Source organism: Octodon degus, unplaced genomic scaffold (assembly GCF_000260255.1).
Source record: "Octodon degus isolate 3935 unplaced genomic scaffold, OctDeg1.0 scaffold00020, whole genome shotgun sequence".
Classification (NCBI taxonomy): Eukaryota; Metazoa; Chordata; class Mammalia; order Rodentia; family Octodontidae; genus Octodon; species Octodon degus.
This window is the reverse complement of record NW_004524596.1, coordinates 18,950,150-18,970,012: the sequence shown is the minus strand read 5'-3', so window position 1 is coordinate 18,970,012 and position 19,863 is coordinate 18,950,150. Positions and strand designations below refer to the sequence as shown.

The following is a 19,863-nucleotide window of genomic DNA, read 5'->3' as shown; positions in this document are numbered from 1 at the left end:
ATAATGCCAAATGTATAATAGGTATAATCAATCCCTAGGTAGCTGGATTAGTCTGTGACTTTCATTTCTATTCGATGTTTATAAAAACTATTTTACAGTTTGAAGAAATCAGCACTTTTATCTGAAGAGACACTGGGATAACTTATCAGTAGAGCAAGATAGAACTTGTGATAATTGAGTATAGAGACATTGGTTTTACTTCTCAAAATAATTTCTAATTTATGTGAACTGAAATTCATCCTATAGTGATAGAGAGTTACTGAAATTATTATTTTATATGTGAAGAATCCTAGGAGAGATTATTGTTCTTAGTGATCCATGGTACTTACATTTACATATGAAGACTTTACTTAAAACGTGATTAGGGTTTTTTCTCAGGTTGTTGGAGCCTGGGTAGTGTCACCTTTACTCTGTGGAGAGGACTGTTGGTATTGGCTAAGTCGAAGTTAGGGCTGGAGGCACTTAGCTGTCTTCAGTCAAGTTGAGGGTATAAAAATGCAGAGCAAGAAGACATTTAACTTGGAGAAGCAGAACCAGACTCCAAGGGAGCATCAGCAGCATCATCAGCAGCATCACTACCAGCAGCACCAGTATCAGTATCAGTATCAGCATCAGCATCAGCATCAGCATCACCAGCAGCATCACTATCAGCAGCATCATTATCAGCAGCATTACCAGCAGCATCACTACCAGTTCATTAGCATCAGCAGCTACCGCCACCAGTTCCTGCAAATGGGCAACAGACCAGCAGCCAAGATGAAGGCTTGACTATTGACCTGAAGAATTTTAGGAAACCCAGAGAGAAGACATTTACCCAATGTAGCAGCCTTTTTGTGCACAAACTTCTTCCTGATGTCATAGAGGAGGAAGCAAGGAAACTATTTGAGAAATATGGATAAGCAAGAGAAGTTTTCATTCATAAGGATAAGGGCTTTGGCTTTATTCACTTGGGAACACGAACCTTTGCAGAGATTGCTGAAGTGGGGTTTGATAATATGACTCTCCATGGAAAACAACTATGCATGCACTTTGTCTGCCATAGTGAATCCCTGACATTCTGAAACTTTCCTCAGTAAGTGTCCAACGAACTACTGCAAGAAGTCTTTTCTGTGTTTGGCCAGGTGGAAAAGGCTGTAGTCATTGTGGATGATTGAGGAAGACCCCCAAGAAAAGGTACTGTTGAGTTCTCCAGGAAGCCAGCTGCACAGAAAGCTCTGGACAGATACAGTAAAGGGTCCTTCCTACTAACTACATTTCCTCGGCCTGTGACTGCAGAGCCCATGGACTGGTTAGATGATGAAGAAAGACTTCCCAAAAGGCTTGTTAGACAGAAACAGCAGTTTCACAAAGAGGAAGAGCAGCCACCTTGATTTGCACAGCTTGGTTCCTTTGAATATGAATACACCATGCGCTGGAAGGCACTTACTGAGATGGAGAAGCAGCAGCAGGATCAAGTGGATCACAACATCAAGGAAGCCTGTGAGAAGCTGGAGATGGAGATGGAGGCTGCTCACCCAGGTTATGCTGATGAGGCAGGATTTGATGAGACGCCAAGGACTTTGGAGAATGGAAAAGCTGCATAACCAAGAGGTCCAAAAACGAAAGCAACTGGAGCTCAGGCAGGAAGCATAGACACCGTGGAGAAGAAATGAGGCAGCAGCAAGAAGAGATGATGCGCTGACAGCAAGAAGGATTCAAGGGAACCTTCCCTGATACTTGAGAACAAGATATGGATGAGCGTGATAGTTATGGGAGGTGCTATGGGCATAAACTACAGAGCCACCATGCTCCTGCTCCAGTGCCAGCTGGTACTGCAGGTCCTCCAGGACCTGCCACTATGATGCCTGATGGAACCTTGAGAATGACGTCACCAACAAATGAACGCTTTGACCAGGCTGCTACAGTGGAAGCAATTGGGGCAACTGGTGGAGCACCTGCTTTCAACTGTGTAGCTCCTGGAGCTGAATTTGCTCCAAACAAACATCACTGATACAATAAAGTTGCGGCGTCTAGTGTCCTGAAACCCTTAAAAGAAGGAACCCTTTTGGACTAGCCAGAATTCTACCTTAAAAAAGTGTCAGGGATTCCTCCCAATAGTTAGGTCTTCCCTGCCTGCACTACTCTAAGGGAGTATGCTGGGGGCAGAGGGCTAGGGAGGGGTGATATTTAACAAATTCTGCGTGGTTTGTTTAATCGGTTCTGTGTGACATATTCCTGAAATTTCAAATACAGTGAATTGTTGAAAGCTGGGGGGAACCATGACAGAATTGTTCCTTGGAATCCCATTGATCTTGAGCATTCCAATTTTTTTTGTCCATCTTGTTTTATTTGCTTTCTGTACCCTTCACACCCAGAGACACTGCCACGTACACCACAAAAAACAAAAACAAAAACACACACACAAGAAAGTCTCCCAGTGACCTCAGCCCCATTGTCCCATTTGCTCCCAGGTGAGCGTTCAGGTAAATACCCACAGAGGCCAGACAGCATATGTATGGTTCTGTTATATCCCATAGATTACACTTTCATGGATGAAAGACATTTTCTCTTACAGATTTTCATTTTATCATATCTTTAAAAAAAGTCTTGTGTTAACTTGCTTCCATATGATGTTGCTGTTGACAGATTTTTCTTCACACAGTCTTTTTTTTTTTTTTTTTTTGTACTGAGGATTGAACTCAGGACCCTGTGCTTGCCAGGCAGGTGCTTATTCTACTGAGCTATATCCCCATCCCTTTCCACAGATTTTCTTGATAGGCCTAGTACAACTTGGGAATAGAGTTGCTGCATGCTGAAGGTCTGACAGAACCTGTTTGATTTATCCCTGATACCTTGAATGTGGAGTTTTTCTGAGAAATGGAGCAGTAATACAACATCAACTTATTAAAGTACATTTTAAGCCTTAAAAAAAGTAATTAAGAAGGGAATTAATTACAAACATACCTTTCTGGCCATAGATGTCAATAATGGGAGAATGAGAGAACCAAAGTTTCTTGGTACGAAATTGAATTACTATAGATGAACATCTTACTTGTTTGGCATCTTACTCACAGTTGCTAGTTTCATGACTCGCACACGCACACTGAAATACCTCACAGAACACTCATGGTTCACGTGGACAGCCGTCCACCTACAGCACTGCTAGCACAAAGGTAGAAATTAAAGCTTTGAATTTGAATATACTACCTGAGAAATAGCATTACTGAAATAGGATTACACTGAGAAAAGGGTCCTGATCATCTATCTTTGTGGCTGACTTTATACTTCTCACTCTCTGCTTCCCCACTGATAAAGGAAACACTGCTCTGTAAGATAAATGAAAACTCTGAGACTTCATAATTCTGTGGTGAGTTTCTGGTATCTTAGTGAAGAAGTCCCCTTCCTGGGAAGAATCAAGACATTAGGGAACTGGAGCTCTGTTTTTGTATGTTTTGCTTAAAGAAAGAACTACCTAGGACATCTAGGACAGTGTGTTCTGAGAGGAGACACATATAAAAAGTCAGGAGAAAAAATGCAAATCTTCTTTTACAGAATTTGGGAAATACTGAGACAATTCGCTGCCCAGAAGATATTGCACGTGAGACTATAATCAGCTAGCAAAATCTAGGGATTGAATTAAAGAGATTTCAAGCAAGATTCAACTATGCTGGGAATTCAGATAGATTTAAAAACAATTAACAAAAACAATTTCTACAGATGTACATAGCCCTGGGATGAGAGAAAGTTATCACGTACTTAAAAGTTCATGTGTGTGGCAGAGTAAGTTAGGATGGAAATAAAGGAATGCATGTGAAAAGCTCAAGAACATGTGGATTTCAAAGAGAACTGAAAGGAAAGCAAGTGAATGAAAAAGACATCAACGTGGACAGGTAAATACATAAATATTTCCCTTTGTCAGCATTGTAAAGTTAGCTTTGCTTCAAAGAATTGAGTGAAAAATTGTATCTCTAAAATTTCTGTTAAGACACTTAAAGTTTCTAAATACTGAGATTAGAATCTTTTCTAAAGGAAATGATTTATAGTCTATATTTTTAGTTACTGTATGTAGTAATTCTATAAAATGTGTTTTGAAGGAGGTTTTCTGAAGGACAGAAGGACAGAGCACAGCAGAAAATCTTAATCCTGAGGAGATAGGCAGGAGGAATGAATTAATAGTTTAATGATTTTGGAATAGTGTTTTGGAGACTTAAAATGTGACTTTGTTGGTACAGGAACAGATCTTTGAGAAATGTTCATTTGGTTAGAGCTGTACTCCGAATATGTCATATAATACACGCTGAAAATTTAGATGCTCCTCTTTCATATGAGTTCTGAACTTGAAGTTACAGGAAACAAATGTAAAGATATAATACACAGTTGCATGTGGATATGAAAATGTTCCTTACAATTCCACATTCCAGTAAATATCAACCAATAAGGCTAATGATTCCTCACAAAACAAGAAGTCGTCTTGGCAACTTCAAAGTCCACCTCAGGCCCCTTCTATTCTTTGTTTCCCAAAGAGATCAGTATCAACTTAGCTGGTGCCTCCATTTCCAAAAGGTTCAGATGAATGATCTGCCTTTGAGTATTTAGAGATTCATGCTGTGCCATTTCAGTTCCTCTGAAATTAGCTCTCACTCAGGTCCTACACAACTCCTTTTCTGAAGCATTCCCCCTGATTTTCTACCTTTCTCCAACTGATTGTAAGAAATTCTATTTGCTCAGCTTCCTCTTAGTGAATGGACAACTTAGCTTCAACTTGATTTTCATATTTCACAATGTATCTGTTGCTCACAGCAGCAGTAGGGTAAAAAAATTCTCTGGAGACAACAAACTTGTATGTCTATAAACTTCAAGTGAAAGTACAATTGTTTGACTTCCAGAGAGAAGTCAAGCAAAGAGGAAGTTATACATTAAAAAAATGTTTTTTGAAAAGGAATTTTGTTCCCTATCTATGTCAATTTTTCACCTAAAATTACTTTGGGTGTGCATTTCAAATGAGGAGTGACAAAAGAAAGCAAGCCAGGTTTTTGCACTTCACAGGATACATCAAACCTGACCTTGCCTTTTATATCCGACCTTACTCACATACCTGGTGCTCCTGTCTTTGCAGCTGTGTCCACATTAGCTTTGCAATCTTTGTGGACAACAGTGAACCTCAAAATAATGAAAGCTGATGTTCACATTTTAAACTTTTAGCAAATTTCCCCAACGTATCTGGTTCATTCGTATAAATTTGCATGAGAGATCTGCCATGCTAACTTAGAATTCATTTAAAATTCTCAATCCTAATAAATTCAAACCCAGAAAACCAAATAAACAATTTTTTATTTTTATTTATTTTTTAACTCATTTATTTATTTATTTGTTTATTTGTTTATTTATTTATTTATTGGCAGGCTCAGCCTGCCCTGAGGGTGGAGCTGGCACGGCATGTGGTGCTGGGGATCAAACCGTGATCCCCTGCGCCTGCCTAAGCTTGCCTAAGCAGGCACGTTAGACCACTGAGCTACCTCACCAACCCCCAAATAAACAATTTTGTAAATTTCTCATAAATAGGTAAATTAAGAGGAAAAATAGGTCATTGAAAACTATGAAATTTATAGCATTCCTATATGCTGACAAGGAATGGAGAGGCAGGTTCAACACAAATTAGCAATGTCTAAAGAAGAAATACTGTTTTGAGTTACATGTTCACAACGACTCACTTTATAAGTCTTTGTAAATTAGTGAGACACAGTTCTCTGGTAGTGGCTGACAGCCGATCTCCTCTGGATTTTCTTTACCAGATGCTTCTAAAATTATGAAATCTTAGTAGAGATATTTCCTTTCTGGAGTACATTTAAATTCAAGGGTATTAAGCTTGATACATTGTGTCAACTTGAGAAGTTTGGAAGATCAAGTGAAGCAGCAGGGGCGCAGGGTCCTTGCTTTGTAAACACCCTCATCCTTGCCACAGGAGGGCATGGAGGTGGCGCGAGCCCTACACCTGCCGGGACGGGGGTGGGGGTGGCACAAGGGGGTGGTAGCCTGATTACAATATAAAGGTTGAAAAGGGTCATGTTCTCTCCCTCCTGGCTTTTGCTTTTCCTACCTGCCTCTGCCTTGAAGTGTTGCCCCTGTGTCATGTGCCACCCTCCAAGGAGCCAGTTGATTTATGGACTGAAGCCTCTACAAACTGTAAGCCAAATAAAACTTTCCTTCCTTAATTTTGCTTGTTGAGTATTTTGTATCCACAGCCAGAGAAATGTAAGCAAGACACAGGACAATTAAAGCTAAAGGCAATGTTTCTCACTCTGGGTTCATGTGGTGGAGGTACCTCTCTAAGATCACAGCATTGGTACTGTCAGTGTTTTGTAATTTATCCCACCATATTGGTAGGAAACACCTAATTCTCATCATGTTGCCCCGCCGGAATTTAGTCTTACATAAGTAAGACATAACATCACTCCATCTTCTGCTGTAATGGTGTCTAATAATTGACCCAGAAATCTCCTATTTAACAGTGTCTATGAAAATGTGGCAGATTGGGCTGGGGAGATAGCTTAGTGGAAAATGTGGCAGATTATTTTGTTAGTTTCATGTAAAGTCTAATGTATTGTTCTGATATGATATGCTTATTTGTACTTTAGGAAATTCTTTAATAGTTTTCCTTGACTATATTATATTTCTGCAATGTTTTTAGATGGAAACTTATTCTCTTTCTTATGATGCATTTTGATTATTAGAATAATATGTACTTATCTACAGTAGAAAACTAAAGAAATTCTGAAATTTAGAAAAAAATTAATGGTACCCATAGTTCTACCAGTTAGAAAAGATCAGTACCACTATTTTTCCTATATTCTTAGGCCTATCTAAGGCACATACACATACCAATAAACACACACACACATTGCATACAGATATATAGATTTATAATTTGAGAATACAGTGAACATGTTACTATATGTTGTACACAGTTTGTAGAACCCCATCTATACTTTCCTGTTTATAATTCTCAAGCTGCCCCACCATTATTATTTGCAAAATAATGTATCTTCGCTTTATTAAAACCATTCTTCTTTTCCATTTCCTGTAAAATGTATTTTAGAATATTTATTTTTTATCCATTACTCCACAACATTTAGAAGTTATTTATTTATTTTTGTCCTTGCCTTTGTTTTCTGTATTGGATCTCACTAAATACTCTAGGCTGGCCTGGTATTCCCTGGGTAGGTTGTGCTGGCCTCTAACTTGTAAATTTCTTGTGTAAACCATCTGTGTGCTGAAATTACAGGCATGATTTTTTTCAATAATCTCAGAACTGCAATAGAATACATTTATATTTTTTAAATACTTTTACAACCTGCACTATTATATTTAGAAATACCTCTTGCTACTAATATAAAATTATATTTTATTGTATTGTCCTTAATGTGTACTTTAACCATATTCTAATCATGAGGTAAGGATGTGTTTCCAATAATTATGACATTTGCCAGATATTTATTATGCTTAGGAACTTTTCTAAGTAATGGATATTTGTGATGTCACTAAAATCTCACTTTTTTTTGTGGCTGGCTCAGCCCACCCTGGGGGTGGGGCTAGTGTGACATGTGGTGCCAAGGACCGAACCCTAGTCCTGGGTGCTCACCTAAGCTTGCCTAAGCAGATGCTTTAAACCAGTGAGCAGTCTTAAAATCTCACTCTCGTCATCTCATAGTATTGTGTCACTCATTCTAATGATGTACTCATGAAGTAGATCAACTTTTTTCTTTTCTTTTTTCTTTTTTGGCAGAACTAGGGATTGAACTCAGACCCTTGTGCTTGCCAGGGAAGTGCTTATTCTACTGAGCCATCTCCCCAGCACCTGAAGTGGATCAATTGAAGTGGATCAAATCTTAATTGGAGCCTAGCATACTTTTTTTTGTCATCAAGTGGTATAATAATGTGTGAGTTACATCCATGTTTAATTAAGATATTTCTATTGATAAATTATTAATTTTAATTTTATGACATATCAAACAAACGAGTGTCTAACAGGAAAATGTCACAAAAACAAAGTACTGCATTTTAAATATTATTGGTAAGAGCATCAAAATTTTCAACATAAACTGATTTTTGGTATACAATGTCTAAAATGAAAAATTTGAAATAAATTCCTATATGTCCTACCATGAAGATACAAATAGCACTTTATAAAAAATTAATCTTTATTACAACCATCACGCTTAGGACCATCTTCACAGTGGATAGCAGTATGTTCCATATACATGTAGTGCTTACACGGACAGCTCATATACTTTGTTTTCCTGACCTTTTCATAAGATGTACTTGACTTGGAGCTCATCTTGCTGATTTATCAGGAGGTTCTTACTACTTTATAGAATGTGTAGTAAGAGGAACATAAGATATCAATAAGAAAAAGTTCTGACTTTTTAATATGTATTACATGTTCAGAGCAAGCATCAACATTTTCATATCAGTTCTGTACTTGCTTAATAAAAACTAAAAGATAACAATGGAAATAAATTCCCATATGAACAACAATGAAAGTACCATAGCACTCTATAAAAATTCTTTACATTCAGTATGACACCTAAATAATAAGAAACTAAGATGTCAGTAAAATAAAGTATCACACGTGTAATGAGTGCTTAAAGTAAACATCAGCATTTTCACATCACCTGTGTGCTTGCTTACAAGCCCCAAAAGATAACATCAGAAATAAAACCTATATGAGCTGCAGTGTAAACACAAACTGCAGTCTACCCCAGAAAGAATCTTTGCTTCAGCCATCACACCCAAGGCAGCCTTCACACATGACAAATTCTTGTTCCATGAGTGCATCACACTCACACTAACAGCACGTATGCTTAGTGTTCCTTTCCTGTATGGCAGGCCTTTCTTGTCACCTTTCTTTTCTTCTTATTTTGTCACACCTTCCTACTATGTTATACAATGTGCACTTAGCAGGGAAATAAGATGTCAATAAAATAGCAAATGTCTATGGAGTGCTTAGGATAGCCATTAACATTATCTTTTATTTTTATGTATCTAGTGTAGGGTGTTCATGGTTTCACTACTGGATTGGACTCATAGGGATCCTCCTGTTTACAGCCTCTCAAGCACTGGGATTACAGGTGAGTACCACCACACCCAGTCTCAATCACCATCTCAGTGTGCTCTGGGAATGGGGCTGGCATAGCAGGCCAAGGACTGAATCCTACTGAACTATCTGGCCAGCCCTGCTAGCCACATTTTCACATGTGATGTTTAGTTGCTTCCAAAACCTAAGAGATAGCATCAAATATAAAATCCTTTGTGAACTGCAATGAAAATACCAATAGAACTCTGCAACAAAATAATCTTTCCTTCAATTGTCACAACCAAGGCAATCTTTACACGTAAAAATTTCATGTTCTATACACAAGTATCAGTAACATTAATAGCACATGTTTTCTTTCCTGTCTTTTCTTGTAGGACAGAGTTGTCATATTCTGGTTTTTCTGTTGTTTTAGTAGGCCTTCGGGATGCTGCACCAGTCTATTCACTTTGAGTTCACCAGTGTGCTCCACGGTTTTGTTTTGTTTTACTAAAACTGTGGGCACAAACACTTTATTTCTGGGCAGAAACATTTTGTTTTTCCTATATACTATATAGGAAATAGTCTCTATAAATGGTCTTTTCTGAATTCCAGTCCCAGTCTTGTATGAAAATTTCTCTGTGGTATTTGTGTTTGTTATTTTCTTTGTAAAATATCAAATGATTAATGCCATACGTATTTAGGATTGAGTAAAATATAACCATTGTCTAAGGCTTTTTGTTTGAGTGACAACATAGTTGTGGCATAATTTATCAAAAACATCTAGTCTGTCTTTGTTTTTGCTGGAGAAAGTTTAAACTTCAGGCTCCCAATTTGCTGTGGTTCCCCTGGTAATGCTTCCACCATCATGAGATATTTACAGCAGTATCACATTGTTTTCTTTGCCTTACAGAAGGGCAATATAAAGCTTTCTGAAGTCTAAAGATCATAGGGTACATTCTCCATTTGGAAATTGCAATATTCCACTTGGAATTTTGCTTTGTTTCTGCTCACAGTTCCTGTGCTGGTCGGTTTGTTCTCTGTTATCAAATATAACTAATTGGAAAGTGGTAAACAAATTGACAAATGTCACATTCCAATTAGTTTGGCTGGTGTGAAAAACAAGTCTGCTAGCAACATAATTCAGTTTATTACTGCATGAATAAGGACTTGATTGTTGAATTCCTCGATAAGGTCTTTGCATAACTCTTTGCATCTACAAAAGCATACTTTTTATGCCATCTTTTGTCCCATTGCTTTTCAATGAATCTTTTACATTTCTGTGATGACCATGAGTGATCCTTGCTAAGTACAGTAGGCCAGTGAATACTTTCAGTTCAGCTAACAAACCAAAAAATAAATACATTTTTAAATAAGGCTATTGGTGGATACAAAATATTTTACTTGTATCTCAGCCTTTGTGTATTTCACAGCGTCATGTAGTATTTTGTCTGTTATAATTTCCAATACTGAATGGCAGTGCTAGAACTCTCTCTAGCATGTTTTGCCTCTACCAAAGCTCTGATATTTTCAGAACTAGTTCTAACATTGGATCGTTCTATTTGATTGTGTGGTCATTTTGCAACATTGTGACTAGTCAAACATGTACTGACATTACTGTTTTCTTTTTGAATGAAGGTCTGTGTTACCTGTGACTATATCAGTTGATTCCTATTCCATTTCGTTGCCACAGGAATTTTGGCTCAGGTAGTCAGTGTCAAAGTCATCCTCATCCTCCTCCTCATCCACCCTCACCAGCCTTTTCTCATGAAAACATGTATTTTACCATAATGAATAATCATCATTCATCCTGAGTAATCAGGTAATTCACCATTGACTTTCTATGAGACCTGCAGATCTGCTTTTTCTTGTGCCATGGCAATGAATTGTGCTACTTCAAATGATATATCAAAGGAAAACTTTACAAAAAATCTTGGAGTAGTGTGGGTGTAATATGCCCATTGTGATGCTCAGGTAAACATATGCAAAAATTGCTGCAGAGCACATTGTGGTTGTAAAACCTGGTTTGAACTTTTGCACACATGCATATAACTTGCTTTTCATCATAGCAAGTGAATAAACAAATATTGCTTCCATTATCCCTCAGGGAAAGGCACTGAGACCACAGCCAGCTACTATTATACTAAAGTAAAAATACACGGTAAAAAAAGTAATGAGTGCATATGTGGTACCCTCTTTTATACTCTTAATCTTCTGAGGCAAGTAGATTACAAAAATAACAATTATACATTGCACTGTTTTAACCCAGAATCTTTTTTATTTTCATGTAACTTATTTATTTTAAAGACAGTACAAATTAAAATTAAAACAAAAAATTACAAGTGGTACAGAATCTCCCTTAACAAAGTAATATGAATTTCACAGTATTTGTTGTGATACATAGTGTTGTATTCCAACCAGTTTTTCGTATTAACAGATATATACACATTAAATTGGAAGAAAGAAAAAAGAGAAATGTATAAGAAATTCAGAAGTGAGAAAGTATAAACAATTGAAAAAAGGAGATGAAACACTAAAAGCATTAATTGCTCTGTTCCATAGACCAACAGAAATGCACTGTACAGTTGTCTAAACCATCCTGCTTATCTACATAGATACATCTCTTTCACCTGCTCCCTCTCTTGTCCTTGTTTTCAATTCAGTAACTCTTTCCTTTTTTAACCCATAATTTTATTGAGAAATAAATAGAAATGAGACAGATTCAAATCAATTTGGTAGGACAGTTCCAATAATTAACACATTGCATACTTTCTTCCTAGTGATTATTTGTTGCACAAGGTGCAGACATGATATCCTATTCACAAACACTGTTAGAACAAATCCCTCTATTCACTCAATTAAGAGAATGTAGCTATGTATTTATAATGTAGCTATATATCTATCCTTAACCATTTTGAATGCACAGATACAAAATAGTCATTCGTCTATATCCCCTTTTTTGTTTAGTTCCATTATTTGAATTTTATAGGTGTGTGAACTCAGCAAAATATTCCAAAATAGTCCAGTAATCCATAATAGCATTGGGTCTTCCACTTGACTGGCAATGTCAGACGTTGTTGATCTGAGTCCCCTACAGCTCAACATAACAACATGGCTTTACTTCTTGTTCTTCATTTTTATACTTTCTGGATGGTTAAGACCAAAATAAAGCAAGACTTATGCAACAATAATTGTAGCTTTTGGATCTGATAAGGTCAATCAAACCCCTCAGGATTTATCCTGAGACCCTGTACCTCAGATTTTAGATCCTTTGTCAGTGTCAGCCATGTGGATGAGTCACGGCCATTGTGACCTGTTTGCTCTCTGAGAAAGCCTGAGAGAACGTTTTCTCTCCATGTGACTCTCCTTAGGCACACTCTACATCATCAATCACTTTCCTCTTTGGCCCCATAATCTCCTTGATCAGAAAATTTGGGACACAACTTGCAGACCAAGAATTAGAGAAAAAGGAGGGCCACAAGGAAAGCTAACACTTTGGCCCTAGCCTTCCATGGTCAATTAAGACTCAGGACCTATGAGAACTTGTACTGTAACATCATGTAGCCCAGAATCTTTGGATTGCAACCATATTTATGTGTCCTCAAGGGTTGATTAAATGTCTGATTACTTTTTCTTGAATAATATATCCCTTACACCCTAATTAAAATTCCTTTTATGATATGTGTAGCTCAAACCTGGATTTGATTCTGTTCCTAGGCTCTCTTTTTTATGAAAAGATTCTAGCTTCTTAATTGTACCCTATGAAAGAGCTACTGTGTGCAAATGCAAGGTTTTTCACTTGTGTCCCTGGACATTAGATCATACACATCCCCTCCTATATTAAATCTGAGTGACTAACATACAAAGACTTCACTTTTAAAATTGTATGTATTTGGTACAAGTTCTCACTATGCAGCTCAGACCAATAGTGATCCTTCTGTTTAAGTCTCCCCAGTTCTGGGCTTGCAGGTGTGTACCACCACACTTGGTCTCAGTCTCAACAAATGGCTACAGCATGTGGTTCCAGAGGTCAAACCTGGATCCCTGTGCTTTCTGAACAGGCGCTTAGACCACTGTGCTATCTCACCAGCCCCAACAAAGGCTTTTATTATTTATTTAGAAGATACCAATAAATCTAGGGAGGAAATTCATAGATTAATGAGGAACTATTATGATACCAGTCTATCATGATCATTCTTCAGTATGCTGTGTTGGAAGAACGATGTTATGCACAGCAAGTGTATTAAAGCTTATCCCAGTTTGACAGTAGATGGCAGAAGTTCTTCTAGATTTGCATCAGTGGAAGTAAAGCAAATAGAGCTCTCAGTTCACAGACAAAGAAGGTTTCAGTTCCACAACAGGGACAACTGTCTCTCAAGCCCGTACTGTTCAATAAATCATTGGTAGGAATGATGGAAAAATATTACCTTGGTGTAGATGCTTGTAGTATGTTATTTTGAACTAGATCAACTGATGAAATTATTCTGATATCAGTCTTTTTATTGATAGGGGAGCGTAGTGTCCTCCTGCCAACACAATCACAGCATATTTTCCTGACATAAGCGACAGTTTTCTTAACTCTCACCCATTCTTTCCCAGGCTCCATAAATTTAGATCGTAGTGTTACATTAGAACCTGGCAAGTGCGCTGCTCTCCTGACATTGTCTTATACTCCAGCTTTTACCCACTTATGTTTCGAGGCTTTTTTGCTCTTCACTTGTTTATGCATCACTGGCTGAGATTATTTTCTCTTTATAGCACTAAGTAGTCAGAGACTAGGGGTTTCTGGGCTAGCTCCGTTGTTTAAAGCACCTGCTTGGGCAAATTCAGTCAGGTGCAGGGGACCAAAGTTAGATCCGCATCTCCAGCAGACCCATCTTTAACACAGCCTGATCTAGCAAAAAAAAAAAAAAAAAAAAAAGAGCCTTCTTTAAGTAGTCTGAGACTAAATGGTCAAGAAAAAGCAGTGCTATTTTCTAAACCCTATGTACATATTTACAGGTTAGAAATTAAAAGTCTTATACTGACCTGGGTTATGAATTATTACCAATAATATTTACTAATTTTAGTGATAATATTAAAGCATTACTTTTTTACTGAAATTAATATTTTTAAATTCTCAAAGAGGAGAAAATAAAATCCAATAATGTCTTCAAGCACCAATTCTATGCATCTAGTTTTTCATGTGAATTTTACATAGTGTGGCCTAAAATTGTGTTTAGATATTGTTATATAAAGAGGGACATTTCTAATTCAATAAGTTTTAAATGGAAACATTCTGACCTATTTGAACTCAATTATGTACATTTGTATATAAAATGATATACGAAACAGGAATTTTTTTGTGGTTAGATAATACAAAGGGATTCCTGAAGAGCATTATTTCTACAATGTGCCAGTGAATATAAAATATAACATCATCTGCCTTCTGTGTGACACTGAATACAGTCAGAACAACCACACTCTTTGTGTGTGCCATGTGGGCCTGAGTGTACTTTCTACAGATGGCAAGACAAATTAATAAATTGTGACCACAGAGTAAGTACATATGATTTGTTATTATTATCAAATATTGACAATGGTGTTACTGATGAATAAATCAAGTCAGTTTTCTTTTGTGAAAAGTTCAAAAATAGATCGTTTTCATTTTTTTCTCTTTATAGTGTATGTTACTTTTAAGACTCAGATTGGGTAAATTTGACAATCCGTCATTTAATTAAGTATACTATCAATGCTACATCCTTTTTTCCAAAATACACAATTTTTTAAAAATATTGCTTACAAAAGATTTCAGATGAGAAATGCTATCTTTATATTTTCTTAAAAAATCAGTGTAAAGCACCATAAATGCATTAATATGTGCATTATGCTATACAGTTTCCTCATTGGAAAATAGAGAAGCAAAGTATTATCAGTATGAAATTTTGTCTCAAAAAAGTTGATGGCACATGACTGTGGAAGAAGAGAGACTATGCATGTGTAGGGGTGAGGTGATGCAGAATATGTCAGTACTGTACACTGAAGTTTGCTATAAATATTAACTGCTCTAAAATAGGCTCTTTTATTATCTTAAAGATTAAAAGCAGAAGTTCCATTGCTGTAGCAATACTACACTGTGCATGTAGCTAATTGAAATGATATTGGCATGTCAGGCAGACACTTGCATGCCAATGTCTATTGTGACATTGCTCTCAATGTTCAAGTATGAAGTGAACTTAAGCTACTATCACTTAATTGATAAAGAAATACTGCATGTATACACAGGGAATACTGATCAGTCTTCAAAAAAAAATCCCATATTTTTGAAAACATGGATGAACCTAGATGGCATTATGTTAAATGAAATATGCCTAACACAGAAAGACAATAGTCTCATGATGTTCCTTATGTGAAGAATCTAAAAAAAAGGTGAAATTTTAGAAGTAGAGAATATAACAGTCACCAAGAGTTTGAGAGACAGGGTATGTTTGTGAAGATGCTGGTCAAATGATTCAGAATTTCAATTAAATTAAAGAAGTATGAGACTAAGTTAATAATAATGTATTGTATTTCTTGAACACTACTAAGATAGTAGATTTCAAGTGTTCTCACCAAAAAAGTGAGCTTAGCAGAAAATAGATACAACAATTAGCCTGACTTAGCCATTCCGTGATGCACATTTATTTCAAAACATTAATTGAATATGAGTAAAATTTCTATTAAAAGTTAATGTTACATTTATTAAGTTTTTAAATATTTTCAGAATGTGCTTCCCCATTTTCTGTTAATCCTTCCATAAAACTTGTTGCGGTAAGTAGCTTTTAGATGATGTACCCTTTTATTTGATGAAGACACTGACCCAGACATAATGATAGACTACTGAGGCCACTAAGATTTATTTTGAACTTCACCACTTATAACTTTAAAGCTAGTAAGTTTTTAAATCAGTACTTACTTCAAGTATAAAATTTTTACTATCTTTTTATAGACATTGAATATAGTTACTTTTGGGTTTTAACATATTCTCTGAATTGGGAAAAGAACTCTATTATATTTCATTTAACTTTTTGAACCTCACTCATTGATTTTCTCTTTGTCTTCCATCCCTTTAGAAATATCGAGGGCACATCTAAAATTCAGAGAGCACTCTGGTCAAGCCTGGAGCATAGTGTGATGATAACTTCCTGACCCTGAATGTCATTACAGTCCTTCAAGCTCAATAAATCTAAACTGAATAATCCCACAGCCTTTCTCATTTCAAACATAGTACAATAATTCATCCAATAGCTCAAGTCAAGAATCTTAAAGAGGTGAGAGGGTAATGTTTGACTAAGGAAAATAGAGAGAATATTTATGGCACTGGAAATACGCTATGCAGTTCCTTGGTCATGGTACATAACATTATTCCTCTGTAGAAGGGTGAGTACTTCATAGCATAGAGAGTAAACCTAATATATACAAGTTTAAAAATGTCATCCAGACTATCAAAAGATATGAATAAAGAATGGCATGCATAACAAAATAATTCACCATCTTGTGGGAATATGACAGTTTCACTGAAGAGCTAGAATATTTTCACTGAAGTGGGTTGAAAGAGAGGTGTCAAGGCAGGGACATACAATAATGATATTTTGACAGGAAACTGTAGATTAAAGGACCAAACAATACTATACATAGACACCCTCTCCTGGTTGGTAAAAGTGCTTCTCACAGAGGTGCATGTCAATAATACGGCTGTTGTACATTAAGCTGGTAATGGAACAAACAAGTAGATGAATGATAGCTGGTTGATACTGTTGTTCCGCTACTGCAAAGGAAGTTTAGATAGTAGCAAGGCGGGATGTTCAAATGAGCCTTGTAGCTCTAGATAAGAGTCAACGATGTCAGCATGAATTCATGTTTCAGCTTAATACTGATACAGATTAAACAGCTCCATAAACAACTGAATAGTTATAGATAAGTAATAATGTATTCCTGAGTTAAATGTGTATATGTTTGTGTACCTATATGTATATTTTTCTAGATTTGTTCACCGAGAGCCCTAAAATCAATGACTGCTGTGGCAGGAACTAGTCCTTTGTTTCTAACCATGTTAGTGAATAAATGAGGTATGGCTTCTCAGAAGAATGGTTGATGATAGAGCTTGGAAACAGAGGTATAAAATAATCATGATGCAGTTTATAGTGACAAAAGATAAAGAAGTCCTCAGAACATAAAATATTAGACTGGTCTTGTATTGCTGACACATAAATGAATTTAAAAGAGCTCCAAGGGGCCAAAGCTGGAATGACACTAGCACAAAATAATTGAGAAGTCATATTCCTAAGAATAAAATTAGTATCTGTGATTCATTGATAATGTAAAAGAAATGTAATGCGTATCTATGCAGAAAAAAGACAATAATTTTCTACAAAAGTTCAAATAATGTATCCATACTATTGAGGAGATGGGGCTTAACGATATCCCTGTACCTATACTTAAAAATTTTTAAATTTTAACACAAAAATAGAGTAAGAAAGGTGTTTTGGGATACAACTTCACATTAGAAAAATTGAGCTAACTGTCTTGGTAGATGATCAAAGTTAAAAATCAATGATAAGTCATTATTAATACATACCCTTGACACAATATGATACAAATGTTACTTTAGATGTGATTTTCCTACCAAATCACATAACTTCAATCTATTACTGAGGAAAAATATCATTTGACAGACTCAAATTGAGAAACAGACTACAAAATATTTGGTCAATACTCCTCAAAGCTATCAAAGTTAACAAAAGTAGGAGTTAATAAATTGTCAAATACCTGACAAGAATAAGAAGAAATAACAACTAAATATAATGTGATATTACAAGATGAAATTCTAGGAGATAAAAGAATGAGGGGGAAGTTAGGAAAATGCAAATAAACTATATTATGTAACAGCAATGTACAAATATTGGTTCTACAGTTGAGACAAAAGTAACAGACTCATATAAGAGTGTCATAATTGGAAAATTGAGCAACAAGTGCATCAAAAATCTTTTATAACTTTTCCAGTGTTTCTCTAAGTCTTTAAAACTCCTATAAAAATTTTAAATGTATGTATATAAGTTGAAAACAAAATCTTATTACTATTGAAAATTCTCTTGTTTTTCCTTCCCCTCAATCAACACAGTTTGCCTGTTTGGTTCTAAAATTATCTAACTCTTCATTTTCTCCCATCCGACTGGCTACCAACCTTGTCAGGGTTCCTGTCACCTTTGGTTTGGTCTATTCCAAATCCCTCCTATTTTCTTTTTTCCCTGAATATGTATACTACATACCATCAAGAATTTGCTAGAAATATGAAGTTTTACAGTAGTCACATCATTTGAAATTATTCAATCTATTACCATAGGATAAAATCTAAATACTTTATTCAGTTAAGTTATTTAGTTATTGTAGCAGATAAACATGGACATTTCATTGGAAGAGAAACTGTAGGTATTTTTTTCCCAAGTAGTCAAAATCAACTTTCCTGATATTAATTTGCAGTCTTTCCAATAGCAGACAAATAATCTGAGTCTTTATGATTCTGTGAAATTCTATAGTTGACTTCTAAATGAAACCTAGGGAAAAATGTGTGGAAAATTACATGACAGAGTTTCAGGCCTGAAATTAGCATGAAATACTTATGCCTGTATTTTTTGGTTGTGCCTAGTCACATGACCATAACTAATAACAAAGAAAATTGAAAATTATGGTCATAGTGGAATAAATCATTAGAGGGAGGGGATGAAGTGATTTATTTTATAGTTTCCTCCCTAACTTGATGTGATTTCCACTCTCTCCTATGAGGGGATTTCTGGGATTAGGGAATTTATGTCCCAAACTTCATTGCAATTCTTTCTTTTATTATATATTCAAGATCCATATACCTCACCGAGGTCTTCAAATGGTCATTTTCTGCATCCATATTTTTGGATCCTTATAAAACATACTATGAGTTTTAGTATAAACATCCTAGGAAAACTACCTTAACTTTCATTTCAAAATATGTCTCTGCTGTTTTCTATTTTACCAGAGCTTCTTGGTATTTCAAAGATTTAGCACAAGGTCTCATTATTTTGTAAAAAGTACTCATTTATTGCTTGTCTTCCTGCGAAGCTCAGGATTGGGCTTTCTTGTGCACTGCTCTGTCATCAGGGCCAGAAGGCCTTCTTAATTAAACAGAAATCCTTTTTGAATACCTACATGTACAAAAGGAATGTGGAAAGAGTAGAAGAGAAAGCACTTTTTAGAAGGAATAAAAAATCATAAGAAAGTATGTCCAGGAATTTTTATAATGAGGGAAAATTCAATTGGGGAGAGAAAGACTTGAGATTCGTATCCAGACTTCTGTTAAATTGTAAGCCTTCACTTTAGAATTGTGCAGCAGCTCCAGCGAGCAGTCAAACATTTCCATACATAATGCGATGTAATTTCCCAAGAGACAAAACTATATAGCTTCGTTAAGAATTTTCTCCAGCTATTTCCTTTTTGTTTTTGGCAAACTGTAGGACCATTCATTTAGACAAGGAAGAAACTGGGAATATAATTATGAATCATGCTATTTTGCAGTCTGAAAATGTTGCTTCACTATTTTCCTTTTTCCATTTTAACTTTCCTTCAATTGATTGACTAAATATATGTCAGTGAGAATGCTAATAAACTGAAGAAAATCTTTGCTGGCTGAAGGTTTGCAATACAGTATTCCAGTTTAATTATACAGTTACTTAATTTTTTTTTTAATCTGAATGCCTTCAGGACAGGTTTGGCTGGCTGGAGTTGTGGGGATCGAACCACAGCAACCTGAACCTGAATGCTTTGTC

General features: G+C 36.0%; 1 pseudogene; it reads left to right on the top strand.

The window, feature by feature from the left end:
- The first annotated feature begins 495 nt into the window (after positions 1 to 495).
- LOC101570897 lies at positions 496 to 1,990 on the top strand (annotated as a pseudogene).
- The last annotated feature ends 17,873 nt before the right edge of the window (positions 1,991 to 19,863 follow it).